General features: G+C 39.8%; 1 pseudogene; it reads right to left on the reverse strand.

Moving 5' to 3' along the window:
* Window positions 1-11,534: 11,534 nt before the first annotated feature.
* On the reverse strand, window positions 11,535-18,891 carry LOC146483587 (uncharacterized; annotated as a pseudogene).
* Window positions 18,892-19,986: the final 1,095 nt, after the last annotated feature.

Below are 19,986 nucleotides of genomic sequence, written 5' to 3' on the forward strand. Positions count from 1 at the left end.
CCCTTTTGTTTGGAAAACAATTTCGAAAAATATCTATAAACAGTTAAAATGTAAATTTAAGATAGAAAGTGTACCACAGTTACTCAAGTTTCATGCACTAATCGATCATCAGACTGTACCATTGAGTTTGTAGAGCTATAATTTAAGGATGGCAGTTGGAGCGATCTTGTTTCTGATTGGCTGCGTAGAATTTATTTTCATGCCTGCCTTTGATAATTAAATCAGATCGTTTGTTGAGGAGGGTAGATTTGTCTGCATATAGGATGCAGAGCTTCTCAGATAAGCACAAATTGCAGCGCAAAGGATGTCCATGATGTGGATTTGCTCGTTTGATAAAAGACCATTTGATCGTGTTAATGGTGCCATTATCCTTCTGGTCCCAGATGTACATGGAGAGAACAGTGTCATGTGAATGTTTGTGGCGGTTGAAGAAAAGCTTGTGGTTGTTATATCACGTTTTGAAAGTATGCTCCGTCTTTCCTATATAAATCTTCTTATCACTTGATGTGGTGGTGACATCTGCCCTGTAAACGATACCGCTGGCAAGACACGTACCATCAAGAGGGCAAAGGTCTTTCTTCCTGTAGTTGCATTTGTCAGGCTCATTGTTGTTGTCCCTCAGTATCTTTGCGTAGTGGCGCTTGATGATGTTTGCCATGTTGCTTGTGCAGCTATGGCTGACTTTCACATTGTTCCTGTTGAACAGCGTGTGGAGGATGTGCACTTTGGGGAAATGTTTATCGATCAAGTAGAGGAACGATCTTGCAACATTCATCTGGATATTTTCACTGTGAGGTGGGTTAAACCACATGATATTTCTAAACAGTTTATAGAGTTTTTTCTTCCTTGGAGAAGTCATTTAAGTTTTTCTCCAAGGTGCCATAAGAGCAATTTCATGATAGAAAAGTGGTTCTTTGGCAAATGGTAGCAGTTTTGATCAACAGTGGTAATAACTTATTAGTCATAGACAGTTAATATTTACCTCCTATAAGAACATCATGGGGATACTTTTTGCAAATGTCTAGTTCTCAATCATCGTGGATTGTTTCAAAATAATCCATTCCTTCTTGTGATAACTGGTACTGGGTGCGTTCAGCTATGACAGTTGTGACCTTCTCCTATTGAGTATGTTCTCTTGCCTTCAATGTATAAGATTACCAGGAAAGCCACTACAAGAAACGATATCAGCAAATTAATTGCTTCTAGATTTACCTATAAAGATAAGTGCTTGTGTTAGAAATAAGGGGGGGGTGTAAAATATAATTTTAATATAGTTTTCAGATCCAATAATGAACATTTGCATTAACCGATACCAGAATTTATTTTTTATTAGTATATCTTAGCATTCTTGATTTCCAGTTAAAGACAAATAAGTATACCAAGTGAATGAAAGTAATAATAATAATAATTTTATTTCTATAGCGTGAAAATCATTAATATGATCTAACGTGCTTTACAAATAACAAACTGAAGGTTATTGTTTTCTGGTTGCAGTTGTTGTTGTAGTGATAAGTTATTATTATTACCACATTAAGGGTATGGTCTTTTAAAGATATAGCTGTGTTAAACAGCAGGAGCATGTTTAAAGGAGGTGATATGTGTCAAAAGTGAAAGTTTGCATAAAACGTATTTTTATGGATATACGGTTACAGAATGTAATGTTTAATTGCTGCACTGCAATAAGAACTAAAATTTTTATTTTACTGGTTATAAACAACAGTGTTGAAAGTAAAATGGAATAAGTGAAAACACACCTAATTCATCGTGAAACCTTCAACCTTTTCCTTCTCTGTTACTTCATGGCCTGGTTTGCTCATCGTCCAAAAAAATGGTTCTGGAAAGTACCAAAGGATGCGTGAAGTAAACCCCTTTGCATTGTTCTGGGTGTCTTCAATTATGGGCAGGACGTGAAAAAAAAGTTCATTGGTGAAACGTTTGACCTTTTCCTTCTCTGTTACTTCATGGCGTGTTTTGCTCATCTTTCCAAAAAAAAAAAAAAAAAAAAAAAAGCGATGCTGGCAAGTACCAAAGGATGCCTGAACCCCGTTTGTATTGTTATGGGTTTCTTCAATTATGGGCAGTGCTGTCTGATGTTGAGTAAATCAAAACAGAGTGAATGATGTTTGGTGCATGCGGAAGCTGCCATTTCCTGTAACTGAAATAAAATAGGGAATACTTAAAATCTTAGTTTGTGTTAGGTTAAAGATATTTATGATAAAAGGTGTGAGAGGTAACTTGTCTAATTATGTAGTATGCTTTTTAAAAGCCTATTTTTTTGGTTTTGTTTTTTTTGAATAGCAATACCTACATTATGTTTTGGTTTAGGTTTTGGAACTAACATAAAATTTAACAAAGTGTAATAGCATAAATGTATTGCTTTTAAATTTTCAGTTGTTTCATTGACCAATAGGTAACTGTCATGAAATTTATTTGCAGTCTCTGTTTCGTCCTGTTTCTATGAAATAGAATCGTATACTGAAATTATTTTTGCAATTGTTTTTTTCTTGGAATAAATTTAAATTAATATGTTTTAGTTCAAACGTACCTATTTCTCTTGTTTTGGTGTTACCAGTGTACATTTGTGAGAAATCTTGATATTCCTTTGTGTCGGACTCCTGCATTTTTACAGAGGAGTACATATTCATTGTTGACAAGAATGCAGTCAATTCATCAGAGCCCCAATTATCCTCCCTTCAGAATTGGCAAGAATTTCCCCAACTCATCCCAAGTGCAATGAGGGAGGAAGATGTTCTTAGCTTTTTCACTTCTGATTGCACCCTCAGTCTTTACTCTCTCCATCAAATCAGTCAAGAACTGGTGAAAGTTGCTTTTACATCTTCCTGTGTAACAGAAATATCACTCATATGACCAGCCTTAGACTTTAAAAATGAGAGTATCTTTAATTCATAGCACCAATTGTGCAGCAGTTTTATAAAAAACTAAGAAATGGTTCTTTAAGGTCCAGTTTTCATTAACTTAAGTGTATTCTTGGCAAATGATAATTAATGCTTTTTGGATGGCCTTTCAATGAGAGGAAACTGGTATTTGCTTACAAAATACCTTTCATATTCAGCCTCTCTCATTTCCGACATTTTGGTGTTTTTCTTCAAAAAGTTGTTATGTCAGAAATAGTTTTTAATACAGGAAAGAACATACAGGATTCTCGGGAAATATTGGAAGTATGGGCCAAATTTTGGAATCAGACAGTGGTTCTCTATGAGCTGATTTTAGGAGTTAAAGGCAGTATGGACACTTTGTTCCTAGTAGGTTTGTCTGCCTCCTGTTGACTAGTCTTAAATGGGGATATTTAGTTCATAGCACATAGTGGCTGGGGCCCGGGAGGAATACCATGGTAAGGTCAAAATGGGTGTCATTAAATGTTTTTCGTAGCATACTTTTTTTGTTGATGACAAGTTTGACCATTGTAGTGGTTTAGTTCACCAAAATAAGAAGCTACAATTCAACGCTATATGTTCTTGCATAACTCAGCATAGCCCTGATTCGAGTACAAATGCGCATGCCCTATGTCATTGTGTTACATGACAAACTATGACATTTTCCTTTTTCCGAATAAACAGGATGACAGTAGTGACGCACGCAAACTGGAATTTGTCACATGTTCGAATACCAATGTCCACTATTCAAGTAGAATGTTTCTGTCATTGACCAATAACTGCAACAATAACTCAAAGGCAAAAAAAAAAGAAAGTTAGTGTTCAGTTCATAGGTTCAACTTTTCAGGAGGTTTGATCACCCTGGAGGATCGGCACAGCCTAAACTCCCTGTCCACAGATCCTGTCGTAGTTTGGGGCAGGTTGCTAGGGATGTAGGAACAGAATCCTCCTGTACATTCGATTTGGGCTCCACAGTTTCCATGTCACTACCATCGTGTAATGTGATGTTTTCTCCCGTAGGCCGATTGTGGCTATGGTTACATCTGCATGTGCTGCCATCTGCCATGATCACAACATATGAGCGGGGAGTGTCTGTATGACTTTTGACAGTACCAGGTTCCCATTTGTGGCTGTGTGGCTTGAGTATGCGCACTGGGTCCTCAGGGTGTAAGATGGGAAGCTGCTTTACATGTGGCTTTGTACACGTCACCTTTAGTCCCTACTTTCCACAGGCCAATAGCTTTATTGAAAGAGCTGTGCAAACAGTAAAAGGCCTCTTTCAGAAATGCAAGGAATCTGGTTCTTATCCTCACCTTGCCATGTTGTCGCTACGCAGCACCCCTCTCGACCACAACATCCCATCACCAGCAGAACTTTTGAACTCGAGCATTCCAGACCAACTTTCCTGCGGTCTCCAAGCCAGGCCTATCTCTGTCAGCTAATGGTGACATCAACGCCAAACTTCAAACATGACAGGAGAAACAACGGTTGCAGGATGACAAAATGTGCTGGTGAACTCTTGGAACAATGAGAGGTAAACCGAGTGTTGTGTTTGCTTGGAATGCCGTGCTCCTCAAATACGGATTTCAAGTGGGTGACTGTCGTGTCTGATTGGATGTTGTCCAGCTTCCTCACCAGGGGGAATTTGCTATAATAATCAGATACTAGTAGGTAGGGTGATTTCTTCCAGAACAACAAATCCTATCCCAGCATGTTCCATGTCTTTTGCGGAATATTGTGGAGCATGAGGGGCTCCTTCACATTCATGCCGTGATTGTGTTGGTAGGGAGCGCAGCACTTGACCATCTCTTCAATGTCCTGATTTATGTTGGCCAAAAACACGGAACCCTTGGGATGGAGTTTGCACTTCTCTGCACCTTGGTGTGCATAGTGTAGCTGTCACAAAACATCAGCATCCACACTCTTAGGGACCAGGATCAGTGTACCCTTTAGGATAATGCCATCAGTGACAGTTAATTCGTCACGGTACTTCCAGTACGCATGTAGGTGCAATGGACACTGATCTAGTGTTAGGCCAGCCTTGTGTGATAACTGCACGCAGTGAGAGAAGGACTTAATCCTTAGCTGTTCATTTCTTAATTTGTTTAACCCGTGTCAGGGTGGCATAGGTGAAGATGTATTTCGTTGACAGAAACATCTAACCCGTTGATGGTGTCCCCTGGGCATGGGCTAACTTGAGACAAAGCGTGAGCTTGTGGAATGTCCTTTCCTGGGACGTACTTTATTCCACGTCATATTTCTGGATTGTGAGCATCATTCTTGCGATGGTTGGCGGGGCAGATGAGATGTCTTTTTAAAAGATTGATTCCAATGGCTTGTGGTCTGTCTCCACAGTTACATGTCCGCCATAGGCAAAGTAGTGAAATTTTTCAAGGCCATGTAAGACGGCAAGCATTTCTCTTTCAATGTTGCAATAGCGTGCTTCCGTGTCTGTGAGGAGCTTTCTTCTGTATTCGATAGGACTTTGGTCCTGAAGGAGTGTTGCACCAAGGCCACGTGGATGGTGACTGGCTTTGTGCCATTGAAGTACTTGACTGAACTGACCGATGTGACTGCGTGCTTGACCTTGTCAACTGCCAGGTGGTGTTCTGGGCCCCACTGGAACTTATTCTCTTTCTTGATCAGGTCCCAGAGGCAGGCTAATAACGAAGCTAAATTAGGTACAAATCGGTTGAGAAATTGCACCACACCTTATCCTGCACTTGTCGGGAATGCAACAGATGCCAGTTTCACGTGCACGTTGTATGACAGCCCTCAGGTTTGCATCATGGTCATTGAGGTCATGGCCGTAAAATAACTATATTAGCAGCAATACCCATAGCACCTGGAAGGTTACCAAATGTCTTGTCTACCTTCTTCTGGAAGATATTCTGGGCAGAGATCAGGCCGAAAGTAAGCCTCAAGAATCAATATCTGCCGTGTGGGGAATTGAAGGTGGTGTACAGGGTGCTTTTGTGGTCAAGTTGGATATTCCAGTAATTACTAGGGGCATCAACAATGGAGAAGTATTTCGCGTCGCTCAGCTGTGGTAGGATGTCTTGGTATTGTGTATCGGTGTGGCCCTTTGATTGCATGATTGAGGTCTTTGGGTCGAGGCACAGTCAGAGTGTGCCGTTACTCTTGGTAATGCAGACCAACGAGTTAACCCAGTCGGTGGGTTTATCTACTTTGGTTATGATGCCTTGCTGGACCAGTGTTTCCAGTACCTTTTTGAGTGGTTCACGCAGTGCTTTGGGTACTCGGCATGGAGGATGAATGAGTGGTGGAACAGTGGGGTCCAGGGTAATGTGGAATTCTCCTTTGAAACAGCCAATGCCTTCAAAACAGTCCTTGTACTGGCAAATAAGGTCCTACTTTGCATCTGCACTAGTGGTGTTGGGGCTGCAATTGACAGTAACAAGTTTCATATCCCAGCAGGTCAGGAGGCCCAGAATCGTTGGTCCATTTGTGTTCACGCCGTGAAATTAGTAGGGTTTGGAATGGCCATCATGTGATAAGCGAAGCTCGCAAGTGCCATAATGCTGTATAATATGACCACCAAAGGCTGTGATAGTGGTGTCTGAAGAGGTCTGTCCTAGGGGTGCACCTTCGGGGTCGCATGCAGGCAGTGGAAACAGCTGCTTATATGTGTGTACAGGGATGACATTTCCTTCAGCCCGGGTCAATCTTCCATAGCAGGGGCGTTATGCCTTGACCCACCTCCACTCCTATCTTTACTAGGGCTGAAAGTATCGGTTTCGAAGATGCTGTCAATGCACAGCAAGTGAAAGTACAGCTTCGGAGTGTCTTGAGTGTGCGAAGTGCCCCATGGTGATGTTGAGAATTTTATGTCAAGTTCAGTCGCGTCTAGGGTGTGTATGCCCTGTTGCTGAGAAGAGGAAAGAGCTTTTCAAGTTGGTGAATGGCAATGCTTTTTACAGCCCTTTACAGTGGCCATCATGGGTGAGACGTGCGTTCTGGGAAAAGCGTTTGTCAGATGGATACTCGTTCAAAATGATGCTGTTCTTGGCTGGCAACAGCCTAGATCCTCACATTGTCTGCAAATAGGTGATGCTATCACAACACTGGTGTGGAGACAGTAAGAAGACGGCAAAGAGGGCCAGGCGGATTGTCTGGGTAATTGCCAATGTGAATTCTATTTCGACACTTATCATCAGAAGATCCTGCACATGAATGGAGACATTCATTCTAAAAAGGCATAGCTGATTGGTAAATGGCATTTGCTGGAACCATGGCTTTACACCCAACAGCTCCTTAAGGAGCCACCAATTACAAGTAAAGTCCTTAACCAACAATGATATATTGCTCCAGAAGTCCAAATGATAATACTACCTTTTTCTCTAGGCTGTTCTTTGAAAGTAGGTGCGAACATGCGCTCTAACAGGTCAGCCCCAATTCTTACGTGGTTGGCTTCGCCCACAGCTTGTCTTTCTTTTCCTCTTTTTTATGTGGCAGCTGTCCTAAAAATGGGTTTTAAACTTGTCCTTTAGGCCACAAGCGCTCTATAAATTTTTGAATTTCCATTTTCAATCCATGGCACATGAAACCTAAAACTGTATTCAATGGGCTTGTTTTTTCACTGATGAAGGGCCTTGTTGTTCAGAGCCCTTCCCTGCATGCCAAGTTGTTTGGGGGCCAGTAGTTTGGGGCACAGGCTACCTCTGTTAGCTCATGTGAGAGATTACACTCATTGTTGAAGCAGTGACATTGGGAAGATTTTCTACGGCTAAAAACCGGCAGTTCAAATTCAAGAGTTGTGTTGTTTCAATGTAGGAGGGACATCTGCGCAAGAGGTAATTTAGGGTACTTCACAAAACATAAAGTACAAAACCAATTTTTACAGGGGATCTCTCTGTCAAAGTATCAAAATACATTCCTTCATACTTAATTATGGACCAGGCTAAAGATTTTGAACCCCCTCTTCCTCTTTATCTAGGTTATAGTGTAGTTCCATAAAAAAATCCATACCCACCCCATGGAAGGTCATCCAAAATTTTTAGGGGTAGGCGGTTCTTTAAAGTCAAAATTTGTTACACAAAGTATGAAGGTGAACTGTAATTTCCTGGGGGATGGGTATGGATATTTTCTGGAACTTTACATTGTTGCTCACTCATCTTATTTGTGTCAACATCCTATTCATAGCTATTATATTGTGCATAATTTGTAAGGTTGTGTATTTTTCTTTTCTCCAAAGGAAATCTTTTTGCGGGGTTGAGATTTCACCTATGGGAATTTTAAAATATTGGCTAAGGTGCAACCAACAACCTGGCTTTTGAGGGTATCTGGTCACCTCGCCACCAGGGAGTTTTGCCACCAACCAACTCGCCACCAGCCAACTTGCCACCAAGCGAAGTCTTCTCTGATAAGTCGAGGAGAAATAGCTGTTCGGGGACTATAATTTTCATCGATTCACTTGTCTGTATGCATATTACGACCTTTACCGAAGCGATGTCTAGGGAGCTTACTGACGGCATTTTCGAAACTCGCTGTGTTGTGCTTGTAATCTTGAGAGCGAGAAACTGTAAGCTCAGTGTGAGCCTGAACGAACACTTGCTAGCTGCAACTGAAGCTTTCGTAAGCTTTCTCTAATTCAACTTCATTGACCGCTTGCTTAATTGCTTTTGCGTAAGCAGCCCTGCGGAGCCAATCGAACGCTCGGTAATCGTACTCCAATCGTTCGATTGTTTTGGATTGCGTTCCGCAATCGAACATATTCGAACTCACCCCACTTCTTTAATCGAACAGAATCGAACTGTAGACCAAAAGAGCTTTGTAATTTATTCCAATTTCTCTCTCCTCCGCAGAGGCTTCTTAGAAAGCCTGGGGGAAAGGGAAATTAAACGAGTAGAGCCTGGGGGAGAGAAATCGTCCCCCTCGCGCCCCCGACTTTTTATTTCCCCCGTTTTTCTTCCTTTTCCCTCCTTTTTTCTACGTTTCTCCACTGATGGAGCCTCTGCGGAGGAGAGAGTTCCAATTTGGTTTCAAACAGTGCGTTGATGGTAAACAGCTGACTGAAGGGCTGACAGAGTTTGAAGGTGCCATCCACGTACCAATTTTTTGCTTGGACAAGCTGCTGGAGTTGCTGATTGGTTGTGAACACCAAGTGGCGCTTGCTACGGCCGCAAATGTCGGCCTTAAGGAACCCGGTGGGGATGTTTTCTTCCGAGATCTCGAAGAGCAGAACAGAAGGTGGATCGGAGACAGTGGACTCGAAGTTAACAGGAGTACTTTCAGCAAGAGGGATCGGCTCAGCGAAGTCACATGTTGAACAGCGCCAGTCAATTGAAGTATCGTTTTTTGCTGCATCGCGCCGCCGGTAATGAGACTGGCATCCTCCGGTGCCACACTTGCGGTGTTTCCAACGGAGACAACCATCACACCGGAGACCTTGTTGACGGGCTCTGACTGGCTGTTTGCAAGAAATACACTTGGTCGACATAACGGAATAACTCAGAATGAACGGATTGACGATTGCGATTTGATTTTGACTTGTTGTGGTTGCTGATTAAGCTGATATGAATAACCCCCAATAAAGTGCCCTTTTTATACGCTTCCCTAGGATCAAAATTTTCATTTCGTATAAAACACGCAATTGGATTGTTATTATTATTATTATAAATCGTTTAACTGGATTGAAATCCACCAATCACAGTGCACAAACCCGACCCCATTCAGCGAAGCTTTGTTGTTTTCTTAGAGGTTCGCAGCAGTGATTGATGGCTGAGTGAAAAGCGTAAAGGTTGGTTGAATCTTGAACTTCAGAGTCTGCATGTTATTGAAAGACGCAGTAACTCGATCGTAGTTAGTCTATTATGGCCCGATGAGTTGTAAGTAATTAAGATTATTTGGGGAGTATATTTGGGTAATAGTAAATTAAATATACACAGGTAAGTGGGTCATGATTGCTATTCGGTCATATTTGCGATGAAATCAAAACAGATACTCTCACTCGTCGTTCTGATCGATAATGTAAACAGTACTCAGAATTTTCACTCAAATAACACTCCTGGAGCAACAACCTAGACTCGATCTATCATGTAAACAGTTCATCGCCTTGATCGATCGTACGAGCAGTATTTGGTCATACTCTATCGTAATCTGATCGTTTATGTGAGCAACTGAACTTACACTCGAATGTGGTTTAGTGTTAGATTTATTAAGTGCATCGTTGGTGGCGAGGTAATTTGGTGGTGGCGAGTTGGTTGGTGGGGAGACTCCCTGGTGGCGAGGTAACCGTAATTTCTTTTGAGTTATGACCTTCTGGTATGGGATATTGTGCTTGGTATTCGCGTAATTTAATATGTAGGTTCTGGGGTTTGGGTGGGGATTCAACTGGACTTGAATTTGATCACCTTTTTGTTGGGAGCTTGCTACAAAACAAAACAAAAAACTGAAATTTTACTCCATGTTTAAAACTGACTCTCACAAGCTGATTTCTTGAACACGATAAACAATTGCTCTCACAAGAAAACGATAATTAAATTTCGTCACGGAAATCATCAATAATGGATTAAAAATTGGCAGCCACAATAACCCAAACCCCAGAAAATCTCGGAATTTGCCTTTTCTGACACTTAAATGAAGTTGAACATGAATTGCATTTTATACTCCATTGTCACCTTTATGATAATTTACCTCTCGGCAATATCAATCAATGAAAATCAATAATCGATGAAAATCAATATAATCAATGATAATCAATAATAATCAATTGATTGGTATTGGAAATCACTAGAAATCCAAGCCCAAAAGTTGAGTGAGTTTCGATTTTCATTGATTATGATCGATTTGCATTGATTAGTATTGATTATCATTGATTATTCAAATCTCGGTTTCCTTTTCAATAAAATGCATCACATGAATTGACAAATCATTTTAATAAGTTTATTTGTTGAAATATATATCATAACTAAACGTATCCTTTAATTTTAGCATTCGTTTTATTGATAAAACAAGTGATGGTCTCAAAACAACATTTTATTCCCTTTTCCTATATTTTCTTCCTCAGTATTAAAAGATCCCAAATGCAACGGTCTAAGCACTGGCGTCCGCCACTGTATCATTGTTGAAATCATCATAAAAAGAGAGAACGTTTTTCATGTCCATTTTACTGATTATTTTATGAAAAGCCCATCTCAACACACAGATTTTGCATTTCTTTTACAGTGCTTTATATTACCAAATTCAGTACAAGTACAAGCCCCCTTAAGTTTGCTAATCTTTCCTCCTCTGGTTTTTCAAGTTTAGGGAGCATGTGCTTCAATTTGGATGGATAAATCAATTTTTCAGCGTCTGAACCATCTGCTGGATATTTTTCTAGCAACATTTTGGGATCACACCATTCAAATTCATTCTGTTGGTGAAGTTTCCACATTGAACTGACCTCTGTGTGAGACCAACATCTACTGCAGATGGATTTCTTGCCCTGCTTCTGTGAGTTATCTTTCTACTTGAACACAGGGTAGGATGACTTGAAGTTGGGACTCCAAATAATTTGGATGACTTGTCCGAGACGCAGTCCTTTTTCCTAAACCCAGAATGATGCGAAGTCGTCCGTATCAAGGCCGTTCGATACAAACAATTGCCTTTGCCATATAATACACAATTACGAGGACTGCCTTAGTCGTCGTCATCATCATCATCGTAGTTGTCTTCATCATCGTTGTTATCTCTGATAGTGGAGGATATTCCTGTAGCAGCCAGATCACTTAACATGTTATGGTGATTATTTTCCATCTGTTCGCTGACTGACTGGAGCAGGATCCCGTTATCAAGATCAAGCAATTCCTCAATATCTACGACCTTATTTTCATCTGGCATGAAATCTTTTGAATCAATCCACGTTTCAACCGCTCTGTTCAAGTAAATTAGTTTGCCTCCTTCCTTTCTGACAACATTCCCTTGTTGAAGTTTGGGCAGCATTCCTAAGGATTCAATTGTTTTTAAGACTTGCTTGTCTGCCATTTTCATTCCCTCTAACATTTCATTGTCAGTATTGTTCCAATTAGAAGCAGTTGGTGAAAACTGCACACCAGTTTTGCAGGAGTTTGTCTTCAGTTCCCTTAATTTTCAATTCGACCAGAAAGTTCAATCATATCCAACATACGGAGATTTGATTTTCCTCTACAAAATCCCCGTAATCCAGCAAATAGATCCTCGCATTCATTTGATCCAAACATCCACAGTTGGTACGGTTCATCAGTTGTTGCTGTGTTGCCTGGCTTATGGCTGGAAGCGAGGCTGTCGGTGACCTTGTTTTGATCCAAATCTCTTTACTTTTCTTTTGCAAATGCAGGCTAGTGATACAGTGAGGTCTGTATCAATACAAGGTCACCAGCAGCCCCGCTACCATTAAAAGGGCTGGTCACTGAGTAAGCAACTGTAAAATGGCCTATTAGCATTTATCTGGCCTAAATGGGTCAGAAAAAATCAGATCAATGCCTGTCTACAACACTAGACAGTTTTATCGAAAACGTGGAAATTAAATGCTACAGAGAAAGCCAATGGTGGGAAGATGAATGCCATAATCTTCCCGCCATTTTTTTAACCACTTGTTATCACGTGACTAGACAACATGTAATTTCGTGACAACGTGGAGCTCACTTTGGTTTTGAACGGATTCAGTGAGATACAGTCGGAGGCTAAGTCTTTGCTATTCTTATTATTATTATTAAACTCAATCCGAGGTCAGGAACGATTTTCAATAAAAAAGGCTCACGATAAACGATTTAACCTAAAACGCTAAACTTTCTGCTGAAAGCTTTGAATTTTTGACAGAAACAAAGTTTTTTCAAACAAGCCATTGAGAAAGCTAAATACTGACTGGAATCAAGTTTGTATGTGTGGTAAGGTTAGGTGTGAACGCTCATACATCTAATTCCTGACAAAAAGGCTCTCTTCAGAGATACAACTGAAATGTATAAAAAGTCGAGCAGGCAATACTTGGTTTCCCACTGTTGTTGTTTCTAACAACGAACTTCGGGAAACATTTGAATGATAATTTCAAGTAGGATATATTAAGGAGACAATACTAATCTCATGATTGAATTGTGTTTCTCATTGCAGTAAATTCTCCAGATCAGTGATATTTACACAAAGATTATAAATTTAAACTGAACTATGTTACAAAAATCGAATAGGCGCCCAAAAGGTGAGGCCTATCCCAATCGATATGAATTTGACAAAGTTTTTATTTGAGACGAAATTGACCAAGGCTTGGATATCTTCTGAAAACTCCGTTTAATTCTGCAAATAATACAAATCAGTAAGGTCATGCGGGCCGCCCGATTCACGGTGAAAATCCAAAAATAACAACACAAACCTACGGAAATCACAGCAAATCACTAATAAACTTGACAACACTTCTTACCTAGTATCAAAAATTAGCGAACGATCCAAGGTGGACTGAAAAGGCGGAAGAAAAAGGGGCTTCCAAAAACACGAGATGACTAACACAGGCGACGATCACAGAGATTGATTTTGTTATCGCGTTAGTAATCAAAATTCTAGGGTACGTCAAAGGTCCTCAAAGAGAAGGCTGCTGAGAGGAAAGTGGGTGTTGAGCGCGGGCCTCAACAATAATGTTGTAATTAAAAGATGTTCTCTTGCAAATATTTTTTCTTTCTTGTAATCTTTACAGTTTTCAAATGGCTTCAGTCACTATGTACATGTTCATGTTTCTATCAATGATCATAAATTTTCACAACTTCCACAAAATTGCAACATCTGCTTCACCTAGTTCAACTACAAATGTCCTAGAGCAACTTACTCACTATGTCGCTTAAACCCAATAAGTTATGTTTACACAAATTTTTCTTGAAATAATGTTATAACAAAGGATGTACCCTCACAAATCTATTTTTTCTTTCTTGTTATCTTGACAGTTTTTAAATGGCTAATTCAATAACTATCATAAATGTTCAAAACTACTAAACATATTACAACAACTACTTAAGTTACTACAAATATCCTGGAGAAACGGGGAAGATCACTAAAATAATTGTTAGATCATTTACTAATATTCAGTATAAAGTGAAGGATAAAATCCTTGCTACCGCTGACAAAATTGTTACTAATTAACTGAGAACAACTGTTAAAAAGGTTTAATCGTTAAGCAAAACCTTGCTCTCTAACTTTCATTCAATGAATTCCTTATGGCGTTGATCAAAAAACTCTTATGTACTTCTGTTGATTTGGTTGTTGTTGTTGTTTTTTTTAAGTGGAATGCTAAATAACTTACAAGTTACCTTGCAGAAATGTAGCAATCATTCGTTATCCCTTGTTATGTCACATTTATTCCAGTTCTCTTATAATGTCCTTTGAGAACAGATCTAACAAGGACAGTTTTTAGAAAAGTTTACTCCGCGATTTTTCAATCCACATTATCTTTCTCAGACTACGACGACCAACATTCGATTCCCAATCAAGCTGGGAGTCACAACCACAGTTAAGATTAAAGGAATCCCATCAACTTTTAAGAATCTCGAGAATGCTAGCCTGAATATATGAAGTTTGTGGCTGTTATTAAATGGGAAAAAACCCTTAATATGGTCAAGATGACGTTACTCCTTTAATAATAACAAAAACGTCGTTTCACAAGGTATTTTAGTATCCAACTCTTTACTTCCTTGAAAGCAACACAACCGTGTTTTGTGTTGTGCTAGGCTGAAAGGGCTAGGAAGACAAAATGCAGTCCATATGTGTAAGGGGTAGGTTGTTGTAAACAAAACCAAACTAATAAAATGGCAAAGGTAAAATATAGTTCTCGAATACGAGTGTTGAGTGCCATCATTTAGAAACAAGTCCAGACGTTTAGGGCTTAGCCCTTCATCAGTGGAAAAGTCGAAGATTTACGTTAAAAAGCTAGCTTGTGCCATGAAGTCAGATTTAAAGTTGAAAGGTGCACGCGCGATGTGTGCGTGACGACCTAAAGATATCTGAAGTGAGAGTTCAGTCCGCGTGGCTAACTGGTGCCTAGTCTGAAAATAAGGCGCATTTCCTGATGCTTTCGTTGCTTGTTTCCGTCGCAGAGCATAATTCTACAGACTTTTGCGTCTTGGATAGTGTGGCCATTTGTATTAAAATGCTCTGCGACGGGAAAACCCGGCAGGTTCTTCTCAATGCTGCGTAGATGTTCACCAAAGCGTTGATGTAAATAGCAGGGCAACTGCGGCAAGAGATGCCATACACTAAGCCGGTTTTTCGACAGTTGAAAGCTTTTTTGATGACAATCGAGCATTTGGGACCCTGCAGCGTGGTGTCAGGAGAAATATGGTCACAGGTGCGGCAGCGAGCGTGCGTGGATGGAGAAGTTCCCACATGAAGATTAGGTTGGCTGTTAGCGGTCGTATGCACTGAAATGTTGCGGATGTTAGGATCATAGCGATGGGCAACCAGCAGTGGCTGAGAAAATGTTTCACTAGTTTCAGGGTCGCTAGATAAAATGCTGAAATTGCGCAGCAGGATTTCGTTTGATTCTAATAAAATGGCGTCCTACAACACAAAATTCGCAGGATACTCGGTACTTTTCTTGTGAATATTTTTTACAGTACTGGAGTTGGATAATAAAACACCATATTTAACAACTGAATTCTCAAATGGTCAGCAAGAAATGTAAATTTTAGTCGCAATGTTCCTTTAACGGTTTGAAGCACAGATCACTTGAACGGCAGAAAAATAAAATGAAACTGAAAGCAAACAATAAGTAGATAATAAAAAAAAGGAATGTGTGAGTGATGTAAAGAAAAGAAAAAATACTATTAAACATAACAAAGTACAAAAGAATAAAAAGAAAACAACAGGTTAAAACGTAAAATAAAGTAAAAAAATTAATAGGTCACTTTGTAAAAGAGTGATGGCCTTTCTGTTCTGCCATGTTTGTTTATGATACCCCCCTCCCCCTACCTACCCCTAAAATAACCTCTTATCACTGGCGCAGCCAATTGGGCTCCAGGTTATCACTCTTCGAAATGAGTGAACATTGTGGACAATGATATCGGATGAACAGACAGTGGCAGGAAAAAAAGTACTTTCAAGGTCAAAAAAGATAACAGAGAGGAAGAGAAAGGAAACGGCTTCTAAAAAAGCCAGGAAATCTCACTTAAAAAAAAGTCGCTAGAGCGAGAAGAAGAGAAAAAGAAAGAGAAAAGAACTTCCTGTTAAAAAAGCCCTTTAAGAGACAAAGCTAACCAGAAAAAGGACGACAGAGAGAAAGAGAGAGAAATGGCCAATAAGTTGAGGAGAGCTTCCGCAGAAATAAAGACAATGACCAGCTAGTCACTGTCTTCATGTTGTTTCATCTCCATCCTCAACTTGATTGAACATTTCTAAATAAAAGTTGCATTGAGGGAAAGGAATGTGTTCCTGAGCAATTTTTTTAAGGTCACGGACCTTAGCAGAATTTGGTACCAGTGGGATATGGTACAACTGTTCTAAGGGAACAGTTCGTGGCCTTTCCTTCAGGATCTTCACCTTTTTCCAAGGCTCCCCATCGGATAAAGTGCAGCGCGTCCAAACTTGGTCTTGATGATGCATTAAAGTTGACTTGCCGGTGACTGGGTTCACTTCCTCGCCCCAACCAAAGTTAAGCAAGTAGACGTCACGAAAACAAGACCCATGAGAAGAAAAAGACCGATTAGTGTAACGTCCAGAAATGAAATCCTTATAATTCAAAAAGTTCTCCTGTTGCATAGCAACAGCCTCGAGGGGGTTTCGGCGGTTGGCTTCTTTCACCACCGAAAACCATTCACTCGGAACGTACACGGTGGCACTTGCCTTCCTCTTTTCGATTTGGGCGAAGTCCGTGTTGTTCGTGAGGAAGGTATGCCCCCTCTGGAGGAACTTGATTAAGGATATTGTAGACCCCGCTACGATGAAGTGCGTTGTACAAGCCAACGATAGTGAGGTTTTTGTTTTGGCCACCGCAACCATCAGAATATGAAACCAAAGACCTAGCACCCGTGAGGTAGGCCTCAGAGCAATGCTTCAGACAAGAGGTGGTGCAAATTCGGGGTAGGCAAGTTCTGCTGGAAGTCGAATGATATCATGTCAACAGCATTAAAAGACCTGTAGGCAGCTGAACCTAATGAACGAATAGTATTAGACCAGCTGGCAACAGCTGCCTTTTTGTCGCCCCGCATGGTCTGGTAGCCTTGTGCTGCCCTGTCCTTGTGATCCGCTAATTCCAGGTGAGCAACTGTGTCACTTGGATCAGACTTGATCTTGAGACTAAGCCTGTCACAAGTGGCACAGGTGTTCGTGCAGGGAAGACCGAACCCTAAATTGAATTCAGTGTTAAAGTGAATATGAAATGAAAAACAAGTTTGACTTATGCGTTTGTTTATATCCTCATTAATCGAAATAATAATAATAATAATAATAATAATAATAATAATGATAATGATAATAATAATAATAATAATAATAATAATAGCCATTTATTCACACATCCAAAATATATCTGGTTTTAAACTAACTAAAGCTCTTTTATACGGTATTTTGCTCGCCTTAAAGTTTGAAATTGGCTCTTCGAAGTGTCTCCATCTTGCGCTCGGTCAATGCGATGAGATTTCACCCGATATGATGTAGCCAGTGGTTCAGAAAGCACGAAAGCACCAGTATTATGGCGTAGAAGAAGGCAAAGAAAGGGGGAAAGAACTATTGCTCGGCCAGTGGCCCCGGTGGAATAAACTGCGATAACACGACAGGGACACTAAACATCATGATGCATTACTTTCCGTCAGACAAGAAGTTTCGTGCAAAGTGGACACGTTTTGTGCGCATTCATTGGAAAGATTTCATCCCGAAGAAGTCCTCATGTTTGTGTTCAGCTCATTTCGAGGAGAGCTGTTTTATAAACAGTGTAAAAAGGGAAGAAGATGAAAATACCATTTATGGTTTGGAGGATTTGCGTGATAGTCACTGAACAAAGCCATGTGCTTAAATGTCGCATGTTTTGGATTTTGATCTAAAAGGTCATTTCTGGTTTTTTTTGTTCTATTTATTTGACCTCTTGTTGTTTCTGTTTAGCGACTGCCGTTCTTATGCCTTTTGTGGCAATTGGTTTAGGCTTCGTATGGCTCATTTCAGTGTGTCTTGCGACAGTATAGCCTCTCTTTTTTTATCTTAGTAAGGATAAGATTTGAACTGTGTAATACACATTATCTTGCAGCTTTTGTATTGCTGGGCCTGGTTATTTGCTCTTGTGGCAAACTGTTGTGTTACTTATCACGGTTATTTGTCTCTTGATCCTTTCTTTAGCATTGTAGCTTCTTTAAAAGCTGTACAATACGTTAATTTGAGGCCGGCTAATGGCTCCAGTGGCTAAATTTGCGGTGGATTGTGTAACAATGCATGACCATGTGCAATCCCCGATTAAAAATTAACCCAGGTTTTTCTCTCACCTTTTTTAAATGTATTTAGTAGCTAATTTTAAGATAATGGTAAAAAAAAATCGTAGTCAAAACTAAAGGATAAAATTTTTTTTTGAAGAATCTTCATCGATTAGTCATTAAACTTAAATCAAAGTTTTTTTTAACCCAGGATTAGCCTAACCGGGCTTTGAACAACTCATTTTATTTCAAAATTCTTTTATAGTTTGATAGGTCTCCGGAGACACCACTTTGGGCATTTTAAGTCTCTTTGAACAGCCAAAACACGGTTTTTTACCTCTTTAGCACTATTCTTTTTTGTGCGTTTCGGAATAAGGGTATAACCACCTACCAATTCATGAAAAAAAACAATTTTAGTTCATATGCACTTTAAATATGTGACGATACCTGTGTTCCGTGACTACCGGCTTGATTTTTGGTGGTAAAGGAAACCTCCTCTCTTGTCTTGCCTTAATGATATCTTTCTCCCTTTGCACAACCTCAGGCTCTTTTGCCTCCAGGTATTGCTGATACATTCGTTGTATGCTCAGGCTGGGGTTAAGGAATCTTTTTAAGGGGGCATCCTCTCTGGAGTAGTGGGACGTCATTCTTGGATAGGACTTAATTGTAATTCTTTATCTAGAACAAAAAAGAACAAAACGGTCGTTAAAGTCATCAACTATATCAACACTTTTGTCCAGGTGGTGCGCCTTTTCCACCCTAAATTAGCAGTGGATTGTGTAACAATGCATGACCATGTGCAATCCCCGATTAAAAATTAACCCAGGTTTTCCTCTCACCTTTTTAAATTGTATTTAGTAGCTAATTTTAAGATAATGGTAAAAAAAAATCGTAGTCAAAACTAAAGGATAAAATTTTTTTTTGAAGAATCTTCATCGATTAGTCATTAAACATAAATCAGAGTTTTTTTTTAACCCAGGGTTAGCCTAACCAGGCTTTGAACAACTCATTTTATTTCAAAATTCTTTTATAGTTTGATAGCCAGCTCTATAAGCTTTAAACTGGACGCGCTACATCGCTTGAACACAAGATACCTCTGAAGTTATATTGCAACCTTAAGATCTCCTGTCTTGAAATACGATATTTCCGTCTCAATTTAAGATGGTGTTGCAAAAGACGGAAAACGTACAGAAAATCTTGGTGTAAGACTTTAATTTTGACAGAGCATTGTAGTATATTGACTATATATAGGATCATGAGTTGAACTGGTGGTAATACTAACATCGACCCAAAACATTAACCCTGGCAAAAGTGTGGAGTAGCACGATTAAGTAGAAGCAGAAATTATCTTACCTGCTTGATGGTTTCTGGCTTTATTTTGTTTGGCCTGTTGTTGTGTTTCCCTTGCATTGTTGTCGGTGTTGGCGTTGTACGTACTCTCTGTAGGAGTTTCTCCCCAATTCCATGAATGGACATAAAGGCTGTTTTGCACACGTTGATTTGTCGGTTAGTTTCTGCAAATCAATCAATCAATCAAGCAAGCAATTCATAATTGGGAGAAAAAGCAAGCCACAAATAAAAAAAATGTTATAAGCAATAAAGGAACAATCTTAGAAAACGTTATGTAACGTTTAAAACCACGGTTCAATTAACCCTTTGATCTCATACTTCGGCTCTATGGCACCTATTTGAGATGCATGTGATGATAAGCAAAACAAAATGATGATGATTTCACTCCCATG

The sequence above is a fragment of the Pavona decussata genome, unplaced genomic scaffold (genome assembly GCF_977016875.1).
Source record: "Pavona decussata unplaced genomic scaffold, jaPavDecu1.1 SCAFFOLD_38, whole genome shotgun sequence".
NCBI classification, from domain to species: Eukaryota; Metazoa; Cnidaria; class Anthozoa; order Scleractinia; family Agariciidae; genus Pavona; species Pavona decussata.